We start from the raw sequence: 23,390 nt of genomic DNA on the forward strand, positions 1-23,390 counted from the left end.
CTCATATCTCATACCCTGCTTTTTGAGGACTGAAAGGCAAGGTACAAATGCTTTTGTATGTAAAATGAATATAAAACAACATTTTCCATTCCTGTGAATTGGACATACAGTGGTACTACGGGTTACATACGCTTCAGGTTACATACACTTCAGGTTACAAACTCCACTAACCCAGAAATAGTACCTCGGGTTAAGAACTTTGCTTCAGGATGAGAACAGAAATCATGCTCCGGTGGCACAGCGGCAGCAGGAAACCCCATTAGCTAAAGTGGTGCTTCAGGTTAAGAACAGTTTCAGGTTAAGAACGGACCTCTGGAATGAATTAAGTACTTAACCCGAGGTACCACTGTAAAACATGAGCTTTTAGAAGAGCATAGCCCTACAGATTTGGAGAGCTGCATGTCATCTAATCCACATTTCTCTGCTGTTACATGGAAGAATATGTAGGAAGTGACCCACAAACCTTCCATTCCAATACGTGGCATGTTCAAAAATGCATTATGCTGAGGTTCAGGAGTGGAAAGTTTCTCATTTTTTATTTGCCACCCAGTTAGCTGAATATTTTTATTAAAATACCCTGCTGAAACTTCCAGCTTCAGATTTGGTCATTAGCTGAGTAACCTGCCAAGGTAATACTCTGTAGTTAATGACCTTATTTTATGTCCTTTAATATTCTTTGTTCCTACAGGGTTGTTTACGGCAATGAATAAAATTATATGATCCATGCATAAGATCAAGGAATAGAAAACAGAGCAGTGAAATTAATGTATATTTATCTATACCACAGCTGAAGAAATATGGATGGACGTTTTGATGGGTAACAAAATGAATTAAACCAAAATTAATCACATGGCAACTTTGTCTGATATAATAAACAATTTTTTCAGGAGGACCTCATAGATACAGGCACCATAACCACACAGTCACTTGACACTGGGCACTCCATTCACTTTGAGGATGTTGCCAAGGTTGGCCACATGAATTATTTGGAAGAATTCCAGCCAAAGAGTCCTTGAAGTTCTACCACAGTTGCTCGAATGAGTGGCTCAATGGGAAAGCTGGCTTTATTTATTTCCTTAATTTTTAAAGGCAGTTTTCAACTGCTCTTCATTAAAGTAAATACAAAATTGTAATAATAAAGCCATTTTAAAAGCAAATAAGAACAGTAAATATTAATCAAATCCCAAAACAGTTCAGCAAAGGTGAAAAAAATCATTTTCAGTTTTCTCCTGCTTTCCAAATAAGGCATGTGGGTGTCCGCAGCAGAAATATCAGAGTGGAGGTGTGCATTCAACTTTATAGTCAACGGTTGTGCAATCTGTGTACCTGTGTACACAAACATTTAGGTTGCACACTTGCAAATATATGCATATGGCATTCAATGGATGTACAGTCCATGCACCTATTTGCAAAACATGGGTGGTACAAATCAACAAGTGTACACTCTTTTACTCAAACATATGCACATGCATAGAATAAGTGTGCACTCATGTTCAGTGTAATGTGTGAATAAGCCTGAACCTCTTTTTGTACATATTGTTCTATTATAGGTATACACATTCTAGATCTAGGATTCTAAGGTCCTAGCCTAGGATCCTTTCTTTTCATTTTATCAGGTATTAAACTTGTGTGTAAATATGGTCTGAAGCTCAACATCAAAAAAAACGAAGATCATGGCCACTGGGCCCATCATCCCCTGGCAAATAGAAGGGGAAGAAATGGAGGCAGTGAGAGATTTTACTTTCTTGGGCTCCATGATCACTGCAGATGGTGACAGCAGTCACGAAATTAAAAGACACCTGCTTCTTGGGAGAAAAGCGATGGAAAACCTAGACAGCATCTTAAAAAGCAGATACATCACCTTGCCAACAAAGGTCCGTATAGTTAAAGCCATGGTTTTCCCAGTAGTGATGTATGGAAGTGAAAGCTGGACCATAAAGAAGGCTGATCGCCGGAGAACTGATGCTTTTGAATCATGGTGCTGGAGGAGACTCTTGAGAGTCCCATGGACTGCAAGAAGATCAAACCTATCCATTCTTAAGGAAATCAGTCCTGAGTGCTCACTGGAAGGACAGATCGTGAAGCTGAGGCTCCAATACTTTGGCCACCTCATGAGAAGAGAAGACTCCCTGGAAAGGACTCTGATGTTGGGAAAGATGGAGGGCACAAGGAGAAGAGGACGACAGAGGACGAGATGGTTGGACAGTGTTCTCGAAGCTACCAGCATGAGTTTGACCAAACTGCGGGAGGCAGTGGAAGACAGAAGTGCCTGGTGTGCTCTGGTCCATGGGGTCATGAAGAGTCGGACACGACTAAACAACAACAACAAACTTGTGTGTGACCCACGGAAGACAACCCCGATCTTGTAGGCCAATTCTCTGAGATTACTATATTCAATGTGGAACTTGAATCTTGAGTTTTTGTTAACAAACAGTTTGAAAGACCTTGGTCCCTGATAATTTTTTTCATCATCTCTAGAATATTGCATTCTCTTAAATCACAATTATCAACATGCCTACACAGAAGTCAGACCCAGTGAGTTCATTGGGGCTTACTCTAATGGTTAGCCTTAGAATGCAAGCCAGAGATTTTCAGGATTGTAAGATTTTGTGAAGCCCCTTGCAAAGGGAAACATCACTCTGGGTGATAGTACAGCTGTGTGACTTCCTTTGCAGAATTAGTAATCATAATAAAGATGTTGGCTGTTTGCAGTATGGTAGCGCTGCAGAGAGCTTGCTGGGGAGACCATGCATTAAAAAAAAAGGACTCAAAAATAACTTAAACAAGGTTTTAATAAGAAAAACAAAAACTCCTTTTACACTAAATACATTAACAACCAAACCAGACCCAACCACCAACCCATCCCCCAGGGTAATGGGAGAACTAGGTGCTGCTCCTTATATACTACACCCAAATGCTGACACACCTTAATCAAATACAACTCAGCAGCACCTGCTATGCTTCACAGCTGCAAATCTGGGTCTCGTTATCTTGCACTGGCCCTTGCTCTGGCCCCTTAAAGACATACACATCGGGTGGAACAATGATGAACCTTTACATTTAAAGAAACCATTCAACAGTACCAAGGTGATTTCAAGATTAGAATACTGCCATGTGCTATATATGTATGGGGTTATGGAAATTACAACAGATGCAAAATGCAGAATAGTGGGAATGCAGTAGCTAGATCTCTTCTACTGAGAAAACGCCATCCTCCTCAATCAGCCAGCAGTCTCTCTAAGAGAGGAGTAGGAAACATTTGGCTCTCTAGATGTTTTTAGGCTCCAACTCCCATTGGCCCATCCAAAATGGTCAATAGTTAAAGATGAGGGGAGTTGTACTCTCTAAGAATGCCTGGAGGGCCACAGATTCCCATCCCTCCTTGGCATTTTCACTCATCAGTGAGCCAGGATTAGCTGAAACTTGCTGTTAAATGTTCATTTTGCCATTGCCAGGCTGGGTGCCTCATACTGTGCAGAGCAACCCTCAGAACTACCTGTTCTTGATTTGCTTTAAGTACCAGAAGTGCCATGTAGATGGAATCAATTTACACTCTGATGTCTCAGCATTGATGAGCTACAGAGCCAATTTAGGTTCTATTTAAATGCATGAATAAGATGAAAGCTTTTGAAATTAAGTGGTTTAGTTGTTTGTAAAGTAACACAGGATTTGATTTTTTAATTTTTTTAAAAAAGAAAAATATATGAGTATATTATCTTGGAATGCTTCCTGTTCCTTATATATTTGAACCAGGGCTTTACAGTTGAAGTTTCTCTTATGTATGTGTGACTACCTGGAATACAATTGCTATTTTAAAATAATTTTGAGCAACTTCCCCTGTATGTACTTTAGTATAACACTTAGAATCATGTTTTCATCTTGATACAATGAGATGAAACCAGCCAGCCAAGCCCCTCAGCCCGTGCTTTAAAAACAGTAATCTTGCCAGCTTTAATTCCTCAACCATTAATCCTGTTTCCTGTTTTTCTTGTTAGTCTGTTTCCTCAAACCCCCATTCATCCTCCTCATCTAGAGTAGCTCAAATATATTCAGTTTCGCAACCTATTTTTGTGTGTATGAATGTGTATGATCTCTCCAAGCCCTCAGCAAGGCATCTGTAATGTTGTGTAATGACAGGATTAAGAAATGAAAAATACCAAACTCATTGCTTTGGACTAACAATTTATTAGGCATTCATTACTGCCAAACTCAATGTGAGCCTATAAATTTGCATGCATTTTATTTTTTTTACTGATGTGACCCAATTAGAGAGAGAATTGAATTTCATTAAAACGTATATATCCACTGCCTTTCATTCCAATAAAGAGCTTCTTTCCTCTGTGCCTTTCATGTCTTACCGAGGGTCTTCTTTCAAGAAAAGCTGCAGGCTGATGCATTGTGTATTTAGACTCAGATCTTTACCTTTCACTTCTGTCAATTCATTCCCCCCCTTCCCATTTTCTAGTGAGCCAGATGTGTCACTTTCAAGTATGAAGGATAATCCCTCTCGCTTCCACAGACATTATTGTTAGGTTCTTTGAAGTGTGATCAGCAAGAACATGCATGGATGAGTGTGTGTTCCTGCACTCACTCCAAAGCTTTGCAACTTCCACAATGCCCACCTTCTCCCTTATCTTCAATATGAGAGCATACAATGCGTATTGGGTCTTCTGCATTGTTCATAAATCTCCAGGGCATAGTCTCCTTTTTCTTTCTTTTTTTAAAGGCCTTTTTGTGTGACATTTACCTTGTGAAAGAGAAAGAATCATCTGGGGACTGCACTTCCAGATAGCTATAATTCTGTCCTAAGGGGGCATTTTAGCTAGTCCTGGTTACTGCCAGTCCATTTTGGATGTGTGTGTGTAATGTACAACCAATCAGTAGTGCTGGGCATTTGTGCCAAGGTGGGTGAGCTGGCATCACTGATGCCTGCAGACTGCCAAGATTGAGCCCACGGATAGCGTCGGATTGTTCTGGATCACATTAGGCATGACTGAAAGGCAATCTGTCCAGAAGCCCATCAGAATTCTGGCCCACAGTGCATTGGCTCCTAAATTTGAGCCTGAGGGATATTTAGCCAGCATCATTCATTGGCCAAGGAAGGGAAATATATTGGAACAGCCAGACCAGCGATGAAACCTCTTTGACAATAGGCCGAACCAGGTCATTAGGTAAAGCCTAGCTTCTGGGACAGGCCTGCTTCCTTGTCTAAATAACAAGGCAATGTGGTTTCTTGTTCATTGCCTGTGCCTCACTTCCCCAAATATGGCCCTGTTGATGGCAGAAGCCAGGTCTTGCAACGCCTCTCCCTTTTCATTGAGTTTGTTCATTGTTGCAGTCTGGCATTTCATCAACACACCTAGTGAGTTTTGGTGTCTGTTTGAGAATTATTAATTTGGAACTTGTATGACATAAGCATGACCTAAAGAGATCATAATGGGATGGAACACAAATGGAAGACATCCTATCTGTAGAATGCTGAAAGAGGGACCATTTAGAAGAAGGTTGTGTAAGAAAAACACTCAGTTAAGCGAGCATGTAGCGTTTGCCTGTTCGTTTGAAAATGTCTGTGCAGGGGGAGAGAAAGGGTTAATATGTAGACCAATAAGAAAGCCGGAGGCAGAGCCTACCTGTTTATAAAAGGGCTTAGCCCGAGGTTTGGGAGGTGGGTAGTTGGTTGGTTTTAGTGGATTGGTTGGTTGGGAAAGGCAGTTGGAAAAGCAGTTGGCAGACGATTGGGATTAGAGAGACAGTTAGTGCAGTTGGTTCTTGTGTGAGGGGAGGTAGAAGAGTTAGAGACAGGATAAAATAAGACCAAGAAGGTAAAGAGTAACAACGTTTTGAATGCAGTTAAAGTTTATTTGTGTCTGCAATAAACTACACTCTTCTTTGTTAAATTAAGAACCTGAGTGAGACTAAGTGATTTACCGGGGAGGACCTGGTTGGTGGCAGCGGATTAGTGGTGTACGGGTCAATAGTCCGTGAGACGATCGAGGGCTCCGTACAAACGCCACAGAAACCAAATGCCTCTTCTTGTTTTTTGCCTCAGACTTGCGTGCTGAGGTCCCCCAAAACACCCCTACCCCAATAACTCACACATCACTCATAAATTTTTGTTTAAGGTTTTTGGCATAGTTTTGGCCACAACTTTATTAAACATACAAATTGTGAGTGGTTGCTTAGGCATTGGTTATGACTAGCTGTCCCCCCCGCCTTGGGGGACAGCACTGACTCCCGGATTCCAGCGAGAGCCAGTGTGGGGGAACAAGATCAGGGATAACTGGAGCTGCGACACAGACCCTCAGCTTCTCCCCGCATGCTCCCAGGAGCTTACGCGGCCCGCACCCGATTCCAGGGGTTTGGACGAGAGGATGGTAAGCCCCTGAATTCCTTTAACAGAATTCCCATGCAGCAGCAGCATTGGAGGGGCAGGCACAGCCAATCCATACCCCTCCACCAACCAATTTAAACCAATGCCTAACCGCCTTGCTTAGGCATTGGTTATGACTAGCTGTCCCCCCCGCCTTGGGGGACAGCACTGACTCCCGGATTCCAGCGAGAGCCAGTGTGGAGGAACAAGATCAGGGATAACTGGAGCTGCGACACAGACCCTCAGCTTCTCCCCGCATGCTCCCAGGAGCTTACGCGGCCCGCACCCGATTCCAGGGGTTTGGACGAGAGGATGGTAAGCCCCTGAATTCCTTTAACAGAATTCCCATGCAGCAGCAGCATTGGAGGGGCAGGCACAGCCAATCCATACCCCTCCACCAACCAATTTAAACCAATGCCTAACCGCCAACCTTACAAGTTGTGACGATTTGCTACGCAGTAGGCAAAAACCAAATGGCACACACTAATCAGCCAAATGGAAAAATTCCTACCAGGCCCCCGCACCAAGGCGGACGACCCCATGATAGGCATAGCAAGGTCAAAGCACAAGCCCAAAAGGGAGGGCGGGCGGGTGATCCGGTTCCCACATTGAAAGAGAAAGCAGCTTGCTGTGAACCTTGTTTAAATAACCTGTTCCCACCCCCAAATTGGCAACATCCATTTTATCCCAGCAACTCAAACAGCCAATCCTTGCCAGGCCCCTCTATCTTATACTGCCTGGCAACTATGGGGTGTCTTGCTAGGCCCCATCCGCAACACGTGCTCTCCTTTAGTGAGAACACGCTTTGCGTGCTGAGGTCCCCCAAAACACCCCTACCCCAATAACTCACACATCACTCATAAATTTTTGTTTAAGGTTTTTGGCATAGTTTTGGCCACAACTTTATTAAACATACAAATTGTGAGTGGTTGCTTAGGCATTGGTTATGACTAGCTGTCCCCCCCGCCTTGGGGGACAGCACTGACTCCCGGATTCCAGCGAGAGCCAGTGTGGGGGAACAAGATCAGGGATAACTGGAGCTGCGACACAGACCCTCAGCTTCTCCCCGCATGCTCCCAGGAGCTTACGCGGCCCGCACCCGATTCCAGGGGTTTGGACGAGAGGATGGTAAGCCCCTGAATTCCTTTAACAGAATTCCCATGCAGCAGCAGCATTGGAGGGGCAGGCACAGCCAATCCATACCCCTCCACCAACCAATTTAAACCAATGCCTAACCGCCTTGCTTAGGCATTGGTTATGACTAGCTGTCCCCCCCGCCTTGGGGGACAGCACTGACTCCCGGATTCCAGCGAGAGCCAGTGTGGAGGAACAAGATCAGGGATAACTGGAGCTGCGACACAGACCCTCAGCTTCTCCCCGCATGCTCCCAGGAGCTTACGCGGCCCGCACCCGATTCCAGGGGTTTGGACGAGAGGATGGTAAGCCCCTGAATTCCTTTAACAGAATTCCCATGCAGCAGCAGCATTGGAGGGGCAGGCACAGCCAATCCATACCCCTCCACCAACCAATTTAAACCAATGCCTAACCGCCACAGAGCCTTAGCTCACCGCCAAACCACTCACAAATGCAACCCTTCCTTCAATCCCAAAGCAACCGTAGCCAACCAGGTGTCGTTCCCCATAGGGGAAAGATGTACCCTAAAGGGGGCAGCAGCCTTGAAGGCAATCACAGGGTGCAAAATCACGGAACCACCTGAAGCAAGGACCTATTTTATTTTACTTTATTATTTATTTTATTTTATTTTATTTTCCACTGCCTTATTAACATGCTTTCCGGCCACTTCGGTGGTAGTTTGTCTAGGCATTGGTTCCCGACTAGCTGCACCTGACCTCAGCAGGGCAGCACTGACGACTGGGCCCCACCATATCGTCAGTACAAGCAAACATTGTGGGGGAGCAATGAATCCCAAAGCAACCGCATCCAGCCAGGTGTTGTACCCCATAGGGGAAAGATGCACCCCATCTGCCCTAAAGAGGGCAACAGCCTTGAAGAAAAACAGCAGGGTGCAATATCACAGAGCCACCTAAAGCAAGGACCTATTTTATTTTATTTGTTATTTTATTTTATTTACTTTATTTATTTTATTTTATTTTCCACCGCCATATTAACATGCTTTCTGGCCTGCTCGGTGGTAGTTTGTTTAGGCATTGGTTCCCGACTAGCTGCACCTGACCTCAGCAGGGCAGCACTGACGACTGGGCCCCACCATATCGTCAGTACAAGCAAACATCGTTGGGGAGCAATGAACCAGGATCAGACTCAAGCTCACCCCAAATGCTCCCAGGGACTCTTGCGTGGCCCTACCCCTCGAAAGGGGTTGACGAAAACATGGCAAATCCTTGGATTCCTTTAATGGAATATCTTTGCACATTGGAGGGGACAGGTGCTCAAACCCCCCCTCCAGATCACCTTGAACCAATGCCTTAAATTATTTTGAGTCCAGGGAGAGCTGCCATCAACTCGAACCAAGCCCTCTTGCATGCAGGAATGCAAACTTATGCTGGAGGAAGACGGCAAATCATTCTCGCCTAGCTGTACCACCAGCACTGCGGGAGGTCCTGCACAGGTCACACTTGACCGCACCAAAGGAAGGATCTCCTCCCAAAGCATTCCCCATCTGGACATCCAGTATATGTTCACATGGGCAGGAAGACTGAGATGGCGCCCCAGTCCAGACTCGTCAGCGCGCTTGCCAGCCGAGTGTATGCTATGGCCCAAATGCGCACAGCTGCTCCTATGAAAAAAGGAAGTAACAGACAAGCATCAGCACAGACATCATTGTGACACTTCCTGATATAACCCTTGTCAGCGTCAGACTTCCAATGACCCGTATTCACAATCCTGTCTACTGACAGGCCCCCAGTGTGCAGCCTTTGCAGCAGCCCTATTCAGAAGGAATGAGGCGTGTTCAGCGGTAGGCAAGCCGCAGGCCGTAATAACTGGTGCACGACGTAAGCACATTGATGCCTGGCTAACAGGAACCCATTTTCATGCACTAGGAGCGGGCCAGCCCCCAGGGGAATGAAAAGCCAAATATTTCTGGTATCCATAACTGGGCAAGGGCCCTCCTCACCTGTAACGGGAAGCCTGATTGTGGCACTCCTGCCCACTAAGTCTGTTTTAGAGTTCCCAACTCTAATGACAAGCTCCAAAGCAGATAAGGAAAAGTCCTGAAGCAATAAGCCTCCAGACTCTCAGCCCCGTGCTGGCTCCAACAACCATTTCCCCAACCCTCAGTGCACCAAAATGCAATGGAATACTGAAAGGAATCTCGCCTTGATCTTTTACCAGCAGATAAGCTTTAGCTTGTTGCAGATACTGCATAGGTAAAATTGACCGACTTCCTGCCCACTGTCCTATGAGGTTGGAGCCTATTCCAACCTTCCAAGGCCCTGCGCACTACAAACTTTATACAAGGGTCTCTGAAAATTAAAGCTTCAGTATAACAGACATTGCAGCGGACTGAATTCTTATAGTTATAACAGCATGCCCAATCTGCAGCAGGTGGACCAAATACTGCAGGATCTGCTCAGAGGATGGGGGCCAGTTCATCTGAATGGCCAAGGACTGCCAGCTTAGGGCTAAGAAATCCATCCAGGCCTTCCCATAAGAGCTAAAAGCAGAAAGGGAAATGGAAGCTGCTGCTCTCTGTAATTACTAATTGTTGTCAAAATGCCACAGGTGGTCTGGAAAAGTCTGGCAGTAGCTGAGTGTTTGGAGCCCAGGATCCGAAGCACTCCATCTGAAAATGGGATAGAGTGTCAGTGACATCATTAGAGGATCCCGTAATCAGGAGAGCAGAAAGCACAATATTAAACCTTAAGCGGCGCAGCTCAAAAGCGTGAGTGGAGGGGCGGAGACTCTGCTGGAGCGTGAGGACTGTTTTGCCAAGACGCTCACCACTACCTGGTTATCAGACCAAAAGCAGATCTGATGTTCACTGAACTCCTCGGGCCACATGTGAACTGCTACTACAATGGGGAAAACTCAAGAAAAGTTAGGTCACATGATTGCCTCACCATACCGGGCTTGAGGCCATGGCTTTGCACACCAGCAGCCCCTGAAATAAAAAACCAAAGGGCAAAGATCCAGCAGCATCAGCATGAACCTGAAAATCCCTGTGCAAGTTCCAGGTATCCTGCCATGGCCAACTACTATTGCATACATTTAGGAATTGCAACCATTGCATGAGATCCCATTGCATGTATGAGAAAGGTAAGGGGACCTCAGGCCGCAGGCAGCCTGGCCTAGTGGAAAGGGAAGGGGCGGCCTGGGGCAACCACTCTGCATGCAAGATTAATTAAGTGACCCAGCAAGATCGGATCTGATGAAGCATCACTTGCTACAGAGGAAGTATTACAAAATAACTTCCTTCAAGGCAGACAGCTTCTCCATAGGCAAGTGGTATGTTTTAGCAAACGATATCCATCTGGATCCCTAAATAAAATGGGAATATGGGCAAAAGGTATTGAGGTATTGCTTGCCAGCTTCCAGCCCCTGCTTGGGCAGGGGGCATCTTGTGCTGCCATCATAATACGTAAATTTACAGGGCTGACGCTGGCCAGAACCCCTAAAGAAGTCCCGACAAAGCTGCTGCCGAGCCAGCTTCCTTTTCAGACACACACTCTGTGCAATGCAACTACACACTCCATGCAACACAACTACACACTCCGTTCAATGCAACTACACACTCCATGCAATGCAACTACACACTCCGTTCAATGCAACTACACACTCCGTGCAATGCAAAAACGCACTCTGTGCAATGCAACTACCCTCCATGCAATGCAACTATACTCCCTGCAATGCAACTACACGCTCCGTGCAATGGAACTACATACTCCATTCAATGCAACTACACACTCCGTGCAATGCAACTACACACTCCGTTCAATGCAACTACACACTCTGTGCAATGCAACTACACACTCCGTGCAATGCACACACACTCTGTGCAATGCAAAAAACACACTCTGTGCAATGCAACTACACCCTCCGTGCAATGCACACACACTCTGTGCAATGCACACACACTCTGTGCAATGCAACTACACACTCCTTGCAATGCGCCCACACCCACACTCCGTGCAATGCAACAACACACTCCGTGCAATGCAACTACACTCCGTGCAATGCACACACACCCTCCATACAATGCGCACAACCTCCGTGCAATGCAAATGCAAATCTCTCATGCAATGCAATGCAAATGCAGCCCGTGCAGCGCTGTGCCCTGCAACGCACAGAGCAAACTGCAATGCGGGCACGCAAAGGTGCTTTCTCCCGCTTGCATATTGCAAACGTGGCGCCTGTTACATCCCTCGCAGTGAGGGAACCACCAAAAGACCCTCGACACTGGACCTAAGTGTCCAGGTAGAGCAATGGGGGAGCATGCAGCTGTCCCATATAGGGACCAATCCTGCAACCTAGGCATTACCGGCAAAAGCCCTGTCATAGTCCGCAAAAACTAAACAATGTAAGGAACCGGTGAAACCAATGCTTCATGGACCACATGGGGACACTATTCAGGCCGGAAACGCTTCCAGGCCATCGAATTCTAGGGCAAAGCCCTAGGATCACGTGCTAGGCCAGGCATGACTGTTTCCATCAGAGACTTAAAAATTAACTGCTACCTGTAGCAGACTTAGGCTTGGAAGTTATGTGTAGGCCAAATAGGCCTCCCTGCCTCTGCTCTTGAGAATCTTAGTCTCATAGCAATATTAAAGGAACTCAATATAGTGCTCCTGCCCAAGGCTAGATTAAAATTTGGCCAACAGCGCTGCACACACTCAAATAAAGCCAACCTTCGGGGGTGCTATAAACGAAAGCGATTCCAGCTAAGCTGGGAACAGCCCTGACTAGCCCCACAATTTACAACAGGAGAAATGGGGGAAACCTTTTTTTGCGAAAGAAAGCCCCTAACGGGGACTCTCTCCCTATTGGGAAAGGCAAGCCACAGATACAGGGAGAATCTTCCCACAGGGCAGGGTAAGGGATGGGGTGGGAAATCGAATAGGAAAGGGGAATTAAATTATTTAAGGGACTAAAGAGGATTAAAAGAAGGGGGAAATAAAGAAATGTAACCAGACAATGAGAAGATTGCATCACTGTCCTCCAGACAGTCCAAGTGCTCCACGTGATCCGGTTCCCACATTGAAAGAGAAAGCAGCTTGCTGTGAACCTTGTTTAAATAACCTGTTCCCACCCCCAAATTGGCAACATCCATTTTATCCCAGCAACTCAAACAGCCAATCCTTGCCAGGCCCCTCTATCTTATACTGCCTGGCAACTATGGGGTGTCTTGCTAGGCCCCATCCGCAACACGTGCTCTCCTTTAGTGAGAACACGCTTTGCCTCGTGTTGTTGTATTTAGTTTCTCTCATTATCTTATTTTGTTACAGTTTTCTTTACTATAAGGGGGAAGTGGGGCAGATTGATGCAGAAAAATTCAATCTCATATTTTATGTACCAAAATGAGTCAAATAATAAAAAATTTTGCTTTATGCATGACATAACTAATAAATATTATAATAGCAATCAAAAGAACCATTGAAGTTAGAAGATAATGAGAATATAATGACTTGAGTAAAAAATGGGTTTGTATCATTCTGCCCCACCTACGGGGCACTTTGATACAGTGGATGGGGCACTTCGATACAAAGTGTAAATTGTATGAGAATGGTAATTATTTACAAAAATTTAGTTACAAAAAACAATTTTTATTGTGAGAGATCATAATCAGCTTTACAATTTGTTACTTAAAATCTAAATTATGTATCAAAACTAATAGTGTTTCACACATATCATAGACTTTATGGCAGGTTTTCTAAACAAAACATCAAAACTTATATTAATCTTTCCTCAAACACCTATCCATTAAAAAAAAAACTTTGGAAAAACTTCAAAAAGTATAAGAACTCACATTTGGTAGTCAAAAAGTAGTAATTTAAACAAAATGCTTATATAAAAAAAGATAATTAATGTTTAGCTTCTATTGCACATTATATCCACTGAAGTCAAAATAAAAAGTATAAAGAGATGATGTTCGAGATGTGCCCTTTGAAAAACTTGGTTTTGGCAACTGCAAAACAACATCCTTGAAATCAACGCTTGCCTTATCTTCTACAATGGGGAAGACAAACATACAAGATCCTGTTTTTTTCCTGAGATATGACACTTGATAATCAGTCAAATTATATTTAGAAATGACTTTGGCCACGTAGTAAACAAGTTTTTTTTCTTTTCAAATTTCATGAGTAGGAAATCAGTTTAGAGATGCAAACTTGTATATTGGGGCACTATTGTACATTAGCGGGGCACTTTTATACGTATCAATGTGTATCAAAGTGCTCCAATGGACATTTTCAGAAAACTAACAATTATTAATAAAACCACTGAAATTCTTTAAAAATCACATGTAATCCTGATTACTAAATGGGATGACTTACCTTTGGTATTTTTAAATCTTAACTAAATGACGTAAAATAGCATTGGAATACTTTTACATTTCACATAATTTTTTAGTTGGCCAAGCTAAAAACACACCTACTGTTGTCAAACGCCAACAGCAAACTGGTGGTCGGTACAGTCACAGCTGTCATACTCACACATGTATAGACACGTTTTAGTGATGTCACAACATGAATAATGTTTCTCGATATTGAAATATTCTTGGTGTATCAATGTGCCACTTGCATCAATGTGCCGCGCCTCCCCCTAAAGCTTAGTTTACATTTACGTGAGCCACTTCTCAAAGAGAAAGTAACTCTGCTGAAGTCTAAGTGCTATCTTATGTAGGAGGGTCTTGGGGGTGACGGCAGAAAGGGAGCTAATGGCTTGCTTAGTAGTGCACTCAGCTTTTCACTTCCTCACACTTATATTTGAATAGTTCTTGGTTTTTGAGGTCAACAAGAGACTGCTCTGCAAATTTTGATCTGCATATTTTTTTGTGGGGGGGTGGGTGGGTGGGATACAGAGAGTTCATTAACTTGTTTCTTCCAAATATTTTCTTTATAGTGCCTTCTCTTTGAAATTTATGGGAGTCACTTAAGTGTCAAATAAGCTAAGTGGTGCATTTCATTAATGGGATTTAATAGAGAAGACCTTAAGATGGTTTGCCGTACTTGTTTACAATACATATAATTCATAAGAAGGACATCAGTCAAGCGAGAATTGCTGTGTGATTGTAGCAAGGTTATAAATGGGATTTTATTCTCTCTTTTTCGAGTTAATGGTAGCCTGACTGGGAAAACTACACATAAAAGAGATTTAATGAGTCTTTAGAAAAGTGTTAAAAAATACAATACACAACTCATAAATTACAGTTATAATCTTGAATCCAATCATGTTGGCTAGAATATTATTTGCTCCAGGAGCCATTTTTGTTAGGCTATGAACAGGCTGTTCCTATGTTGCAGCTACTCATAAGGTTCTGCTGTAGACCCCTTGACTTTTGCTTTATAAAATAAGCAGCTGCACTGGATTGAATACACCTGACAGGAATCATAAGAGCGCAAGCTCAAGTTCACGCTAAATTAATTTGTGTACTAAAGAAGGCCTCAGTTATGGTTTGCATTAAAGAATCTCGAGAATAAGCAAACTTATTCCATTGAGTCTAACCACTGTTGTGCCTTTCCAGGCATTTCATCAGCAGTGGATTAATAATGTAAAGTATTCTATGAGATGAGTTATTTGTTTTTGCTAGGAGATTAAAAGGAATCACTCGGAAAACCATGCGGGTTTATTACAATAATAACTTTCATAAAGCGATAACAAATACGAGTGCCATATTATCATCCAGATCAGTCATTAATAGTCACAATTGCTACTTAAGGTTCCTAAATCAGTTACACAGACCAGCTCAGAAGATCATTTCATTTAATAATACTAATAAACGAAATGAGTTGCTGATTACATTGATCGTAAGCAGGAAGAAAAGACGCTATAATTAAAGAAGATACACGGGCAGAAATAAGCCAGTGCTCATCAAGCTTCTTTAACAACAACAAAAACCCGGCTGCTTTTAATCAGCTTTAGGAACAAACTCTTCCCTCCTGAGCCACAGGTGTCAAAATATGCATGGATTAGGCTTTTGCAAACCTCCACAATTCTGGAGGATTGCTGAATTTTTAAGGTACATGGTCAGCTGCCTTAAAAGCATGGGCCTAAAGGGAGAAGGGAGAGTTTTAAAATAAATTAATTAATATGTTCCATAACGTAACAGCTTAAGGTAGGGTTACCAGATGTCCCCATTTCCCGGGGACAGTAATTCCATACCCAGAATGTCCCCGGATTTCATCTAATGTCCCTGGGAAATGTGGCAGCAGCAGCGGCAGTCTCAGCAGCCTGGAGCCAGCCTGGTAGCGTAGTTGGCTCTGGCTGGCTTCTGGAGCTGCCCGCTGCCTTGGTGTCCAACATTTTGCATCGCTGGAAGTCCCCATATGATGTGTTGCCCACAAGACACATCATATGGGGACACGTGTAGGGGCTGAAGATGTGGTGCTGGGCACTGCCACTGGGCAAGAGCTGCGTGGGGTCGTTGAGCTCGGTGCGCCGCTGCAACTTGGCACTCAGCTTGCCGTCAGCGTCGTTGCCTCAGGCTGTCGGATCGGGCTTGGGTGGCTGCGGCTGCTGCTTGGCTTTACTATTGTGCTCCTCGACTTACAAGCGGTAGCTCAGCTTGTTGGCCAGCTCGTCGTTGGCCATCATGGATGAGAGGCAAGCAGGAGATGAACTGATCTGGCCCAAGTGAGCCTCCTCTTGCTCGCTCGCTACTGGCTCTGCTACCGGATCCACTGACTGGGTGTGCCATGCAGCAGATGGGCAGCCACCGGACGATGCCTGTGCAGGAGACGCCCAGACAGGCGAGCAGGGCAGCAGCAGGAGGAGGGGGTTTCTGCTATTGCTTACCCCTGAGTAAGCCTGTATGGGATCACAGTGCAAGGAGGGAGAGGGAGGGAAGGAGGGGAGAAGCACAGCTAGCACTCCAAGAGAGGCCGGGACCCAGAGGAAGGCCACGCAACAGAGGAGACCACAGAGAAGGTATTACTTCTTTCTTTTTAAAAATAACTTTTTCCCTCTCTTTTTTAAAATATTGATTGATTGATTGATTGATCAGGTAAGCTGGAGTGATGCCAGCCTCAGGAGAGCTGCTCCACGCTCTGCCCCACAACACTGGCAGTTTCTGGGTATGACTCAAATGCACCACATATTTTCTCAAGTTGTGAGATTCACATTTTTGCACTTTCAAATGGAAGTTGCACTTGGAGCCTCTTTTATAAATGTGTTGACGTTCATTTCATGGGTGAATTTAACTGGAAAGATTACACTGCCTTTGATTTCCGAAGTTGCTATGTATTTTTGATCAGTGGAAAAGACCTTAGTGTTAACTTGAAAGAGCCTGACTTTCCCCATCATGTACTTTCTATCAATCCAGCCTATTATTGCAGCAGTGAATTTACATGAAGAACAGGATCTTGAGCTGTCACTCAGACAGGAAGCCTTATGACTATCAGGCCACGGACCCTGAAGTTGTTTTTAGATAATCATCCTGTTAGCAGAGAGAACTGACCACACGCTGTCTAAAGCTTTCGGCGCCATCCTGTGTATGTCATTTCTTTTCCAGAAGCAAGGCCCACTGGTTTCAATACTCCCTAAAAGTGCTTAGAATTGCTGCTTTGGAGTTGAGCTGCATTTGATCTTTTCTGCCTTATGAAATTAACAATCTTATTGGGGGGGAGGGGAGATCTATACCTGCTGGCCTTGCCCTGCATTCTCGGTGGCCCCACCCCTACTGCCCACCACCACCATCCCAGGCAGGCAAAGGTCCGAGGGGTGTGCGACTGAGCAAGTGAGTGGGTGGGCAGGCAAGCAGTGGAGATGGTGGGATGGGAGGGTGCGAGCAGGCAAACAGTAGCGGGATGGTGGGGGGGGGATGGTGAGGCACGATGTATACTGGTACCATTTTTCATACAAATAAAACACTGGATCTATGATATATTATGATATATTTTTGTTGTAATTTGGTTTTGGCTCCAACTGTATAGCGTATAACTACTTCTATCCACTAGAGCATTTTTTAGATATGGAACTCAAACACTCCCTGGAAAAAACCAACATATTTCTGTTTCGCTAGGTGAAAAAACCACAGAGTCTAATGGTTATTCTCACTCTCTTGTGATTTTTACTTGTTTGCTCCTCTGCATGTTTAAAGAAACTCTATAATAGCAATAACCTTGGCACAGTACTTTTCCAAGGGAATTGGCTTAATGATTGCTCAATTTTGCCTTAAGCCATCATGTTTCCGCTTGGCCATTAATCCTCAGCTGGTGCCAAAGGCCTTTGATTGTTGCGGTGTTTAATTCATGGAGGTTATCCAGGCTGCTTCCCGTGAAGATCTGCTAATGCAAACTTAGCAATAGGGGTTTGCTTAATTTCATTCTTTCCAGGAACTCTGTGATTTCTCATATGCAAGTCCAGGCAGAGGAAATGCAAGGGATAGATAAATAAATAAATAAATATTGGATGCTCCCCTCTTGCCATGAAGACCATTTCTTTGGGATCCATCTTCACCTGCATTACCTCCTTTTTTATGACTGACGTGTCTCATGCTTCTGTGAAAACTCTGGACCCTCTTCTAGACAACCTGAGCAAATCTGAAGTTTTTCTTCCTCATCCGACTAGAACTTGGGGACACCTAATGAGGCTGAATATTGAAAGATTCAAGATAGATAAAAGAAACTTATTCTTCCCATATAGCATAGTTATACTATGGAGAACTCGCTGCTACAGGAGGAAGCAATGGTCACCAATTTGGATGGCTTTACTTGAAACTGGGTGGTAGCTATCCAGCAGCTTAGAGTCCACTTATGGGGTCTTAAGAAGGTGCTGTATCACTGCCTTTTTCAAGCTACCAATAGGCATTTCTTCCTCCTGTAATGAGATATTGACCACCCCCTGGAGCTACCTGGTCAATCCCTCTCAACTAGACCTTGCAAGTGATGATGGATAAGGGTCAAGAGGGCATGTGATTGGCGTAACACCTGCAAATGTCCTGTCCACACCCTCAGGCTACAATGACTAAAACAGATCCCCAAATCTAGACACCTCCATAGGAGTGGCCCCAACAGTGGCATTGAGTCTACACACGTAAAGATACTTGGCTTGTGTGATTTTAATGAAGAGTGAGTTATATATGACCTAAACAAACAAGTACTAGGCTCTCACTTGTCATATCTGGTCAGGAATGTGGGAAACTGCCTTGTACTGATTCCGATTAGTGGTCCATTTAGCTCAGTATTATCTACACCAGGGCTTCTCAAACTTGGGTCTCCACATGTTTTTGGACTACAATTCCCATCATCACTGACCACTGGTCCTGCTAGCTAGGGATGATGGGAGTTGTAGTCCAAAACCAACTGGAGACACAAGTTTGGGAAACCCAGGTCTACACTGCCAGGCAGTGGCTCTTCAAGGTTTCAGATGGGATCTTTCCCAGCTCTGCCTAGACATGGAACCAGGAACTTTCTGTGTGCAAATTAAGTGTTCTGCTACTGAAACACAGCCGTACTCTGAAATAAGAACATGTTATAGGCAGCAGGAGGATAATCAACAGGGTGTCGGTTGCTGAACAGTAGGCATAAGGAGGTTCAGATATTTGTTTAAGGGCATGTCCCGACTGGCTGATTGAATGTTGAACTGCCGCCATTACTTCCCAAACCTAAGCATGTCTCCTAAAGTATGCAGACTCTTCTTTTCTCTACACTTACAGTGTAGATCTTACTTTGTCCCCAAATGGCCTTTCCAGTGCCAAGGCCAATATGATGACAAACTGAATGTGTGAGCTTAAAATCCTGCTATCTGGCTATGCACTCCTAACTGAATGACAGAACCAGCCTTTGCTCTTATTCCACTTTGAGGAGAAGGCATACCCTTGGCTTTACAAAACTTTCTCCTACTAACTTCATTCTCTCCTTTACTGGAGTCCTGCGCTCTCTGGCAATCAATCATGAAATGCTTAGACAGTTACTTCCATGTCCCCTTAGGGAAGAGAGCTGCAGTGACAAGGTGATGAAGCAACAATTCTTGGCATTGCACATTCTGTGTGGAAACACAGAGGGCATGAATGGGACTGAGAACAGTCAATCTGATTTGTCTCAGTGTTCCAAAATGAAAGCCACACTCGTATCAGGCAGATACTAAGAGTCAAATAAGAAAAAAACTGGCAACGGCCAGTTACTTTAGACTGTACTGAGGATATCTTTGCAAGCACTGAGCACATAGGTAATATTTTTGTTCTAATGAGAGCTGAAATCCACAAGTAGTGTTTCAAAAATGTGTGTGTCTAAAAGCTGGCTTGTCAGGAACATAGGCTTGACGGGGATTACTAAGAACAGTGAACATATTTAGTCCCAATAACAGCGCTGTACCCAAGTGCAAGTGCTCAGCACTATTTCTCTTATAACAAATTGGTCTGTTGGTGTCCCTGTGACATTATTATCACCGCTTACCCTATGGGCAAGTGCAAAGTGCTACACATGGAAACATGGTAGTGTTTAGGGCAAAGAAAACCAGCAACTGCCCAGCCTTCAGTGATAAGCCTTCACCAATCTCTTCCTTTGCCTATAAGCTGCCCATCAAAATGGCAGGGACGTGAGACTGATGGTTGTATCCCTTTGCTCTGCACTCTGAGTAGAAGGGTGGCTTACAGAAATAATAAAACAATGTAATGTAAATACAAAGCCATAAATAAGCTAAAATGCTACAGAAAGATAAAAACAGCATAGGCAAAGCCTCTGACTTGCTTACATGGGAAGCAGGAAGCTGAAGTTGATGGACCTGGTGTGAGGGTGCGTGTTCATTTCCAAAATGAAGGGAAAATGAAACTGAATACACACCATTCATTTTCAATACTTTTCCACGAGAAGCAAAGGAAAGTAAAAAACAACAAAAGAGGACAAAAAAGGGGAAATCCTTTCATTCTGTTTTTCCCATTTGCTTCTCATTGCGGGGTTGGGGGATTCCTGAAACTGGAAAGTTTAGCAAATATTCCATCCCTCAAGAGTGCCCCCAAGGAAAATCCAAATAAGTAATATTTTTAATTATTAAAAGCATTGAAGAGCCTTAAAACAAGCCAAAAGAACCAATGTTCACAAGGTAAGAATAAAATATAACAAATGTCCAGTGGAACAAAGGGGATTTCATCACTCAACTAAAAACCATTAACGAGGAAGCCAGTCTAAGCTCTCTGGGGAGGATATTCTACATTCATTTCAATTGAAGACCTTGATCTCTTCTATGATGTGGACCATGAAACCAAGGACCACAGCCTTGTGAATTCAGCCAATCCCAAGAAGACACACCCCTTATATGATCATGAACCCAAAAAGTAACAATAGGGATGGATATAGTCTCAAATGCATACAAATAGTGCAAGGCAGTAAGTGTTAACCTGAAATATTTGGCATTCTGAAAACTGAGTGAAGATTGAGTTTCCCTGTCTTTGGGCTGCGGGTCCACACCATAATGGAACACTGATGCAGACCCCAACAGTGTGAAGATTCGAGGAAGGTTTCGGTAAATTAGTATAATTAGTCATTGGCATAAGTACTTCTATATGTTTCACAATAAAGTTGGATCCAAATAGGATAGGGACTAGAAGTGGAGCAGTATTAGATGCTACCCTCCCTCAACCAAGCATGAGGCAAAAATGATAAATGAATGGGGCACAATCATAGCCGCACCAGTTATCACAGTGGCACCAGCTGACTGTATCAGTTGTGGTCACACCAGTGACATATTTCCTTCTCTGTCAGAAGCACTATGCCTCTGAATGCCAGTGGCTGGGAATCACTAGTGCTGATGCACTCTGTTTGAGGCTTCTTATATGTAGCTGGTCTTGATCCAGTAGAGCCCTTCTTATGTTCTTAAGATTCTTTGAGAAATAGTTGGTACGGTATGTTGTTGTTTAGTCGTTTAGTCGTGTCCGACTCTTCGTGACCCCATGGACCAGAGCACGCCAGGCACTCCTGTCTTCCACTGCCTCCCGCAGTTTGGTCAAACTCATGCTGGTAGCTTCGAGAACACTATCCAACCATCTCGTCCTCTGTCGTCCCCTTCTCCTTGTGCCCTCCATCTTTCTCAGCATCAAGGTCTTTTCCAGGGAGTCTTCTCTTCTCATGAGGTGGCCGAAGTATTGGAGCCTCAGCTTCAGGATCTGTCCTTCCAGTGAGCACTCAGGGCTGATTTCCTTCAGAATGGATAGGTTTGATCTTCTTGCAGTCCATGGGACTCTCAAGAGTCTCCTCCAGGACCATAATTCAAAAGCATCAATTCTTTGGCGATCAGCCTTCTTTATGGTCCAGCTCTCAGTTCCATACATCACTACTGGGAAAACCATAGCTTTAACTATACGGACCTTTGTTGGCAAGGTGATTATTCTGCTTTTTAAGATGCTGTCTAGTTGGTATGTGTTGACCAATTAACCTTCCTTCTCCCCTACAATTTTCCCACTAGAAAAAACAAAACAAAACAAGTTACTGATAAGACTGATGCCATTGGAAGGTTGTAACAGTAGTGTGTGTGTGGTGTTATTAATTATTAGCTTTTTTATAACACAGCAAGCTCACATTGCTCTTTTTCCTTCTTGTTGTAATGATTTGATGGCTCCTTTGAAGCTTCATAGATAATTTATTATTATTCCCAGGTATGTTTAATTGCACGCCTGCCCCATCACAACCTATTTGTAAGACAACTTTGCTCTGGTTTGTTTGCCTCGAGGCTTTCTTGTGATTTCAGATTGGTGTTTTTTTAAATGAACATGAATTGTTCTGACTGGGGTTGGTTTTAGGGCATGCACTCAGCTGGCTAGGAATTGTAGTCCATGGAAAAATAAAAGTGCTGAAAGTGCCATGGGTTTGCTTTCTTGATTTCACCTCTGCTTTCGAAAGAGGAAGTGAAGGACTCCTAGCCAGTTCTAGTTGAGAAAATTGGCGGCACTGCTGTGGCTTTTCTGTTCTCCGTAATGCAGGCATCCAGAATATTTGGATAGGAATTTCTTGCCGACATGGCAAGAAACATGTTTTTGGCAAGCCTAAAAAAATTCTGGATCTCTTCATATGACTCATTTTCACATACAAAAATGTTGTGAGACTGGAAAACAAGTAATCTGAATTCAGTGTAAGATAGTGCAAATAACTTATTCCTTGGGGCCAAAAGCATTCCTAGCTGTAACATCTAGTGCTAGTTACTGCATAACTCTTCCAGATGTACAGTGGTACCTCAGGTTACATACGCTTCAGGTTACAGACTTCACTAACCCAGAAATATTACCTCGGGTTAAGAACTTTGCTTCAGGATGAGAACAGAAATCGCGCTCTGGCGGTGTGGCAGCAGCAGCAGGAGGAGGCCCCATTAGCTAAAGTGGTGCTTCAGGTTAAGAACAGTTTCAGGTTAAGAATGGACCTCCGGAACGAATTAAGTACTTAACCCGAAGTACCACTGTATAATATTTGTGGGGATTATCCCTATCAGCCCCTTCATTGTATATACAGTGGTACCTTGGGTTAAGTACTTAATTCGTTCTGGAGGTCTGTTCTTAACCTGAAACTGTTCTTAACCTGAAGCACCACTTTAGCTAATGGGGCCTCCTGCTGCCACCGCGCTGCTGCATGATTTCTGTTCTCATCCTGAAGCAAAGTTCTTAACCCGAGGTAATATTTCTGGGTTAGCAGAGTCTGTAACCTGAAGCGTATGTAAACCAAGGTACCACTGTATAGCATTCCACTCCATTGTGTGGAGGTTTTCCTTGACAATCACATAATGACAATAGGATATCTGCCACTCAGTGTTGCTTTTGGAAACTGGGACAAAAGAGTGAGGGGCGAGGCAGCGAGGTCAGTGTGGTGCAAACACACCGGCAGAGCCAATCTGGTACGTTTGCTGGTGTGGTTGCACCACTCTGAATTCACCACTCCTCTTCTCCATCCCAGTATTCAGGAAC

General features: G+C 44.0%; 1 long non-coding RNA gene across 1 annotated transcript in view; it reads left to right on the forward strand.

Annotated features, from left to right (window-relative positions):
- The first annotated feature begins 4,239 nt into the window (after positions 1-4,239).
- LOC310766751 overlaps positions 4,240-23,390 on the forward strand; it is a 28,260-nt gene continuing 9,109 nt past the window's right edge. Inside the window, exon 1 of the long non-coding RNA XR_014550402.1 lies at positions 4,240-5,822. This is a non-coding gene — a long non-coding RNA (uncharacterized lncRNA). The remainder of the gene's footprint in view (positions 5,823-23,390) is intronic.

Source organism: Podarcis filfolensis (assembly GCF_964270895.1).
Source record: "Podarcis filfolensis genome assembly, chromosome: 1".
NCBI lineage: Eukaryota > Metazoa > Chordata > Lepidosauria > Squamata > Lacertidae > Podarcis > Podarcis filfolensis.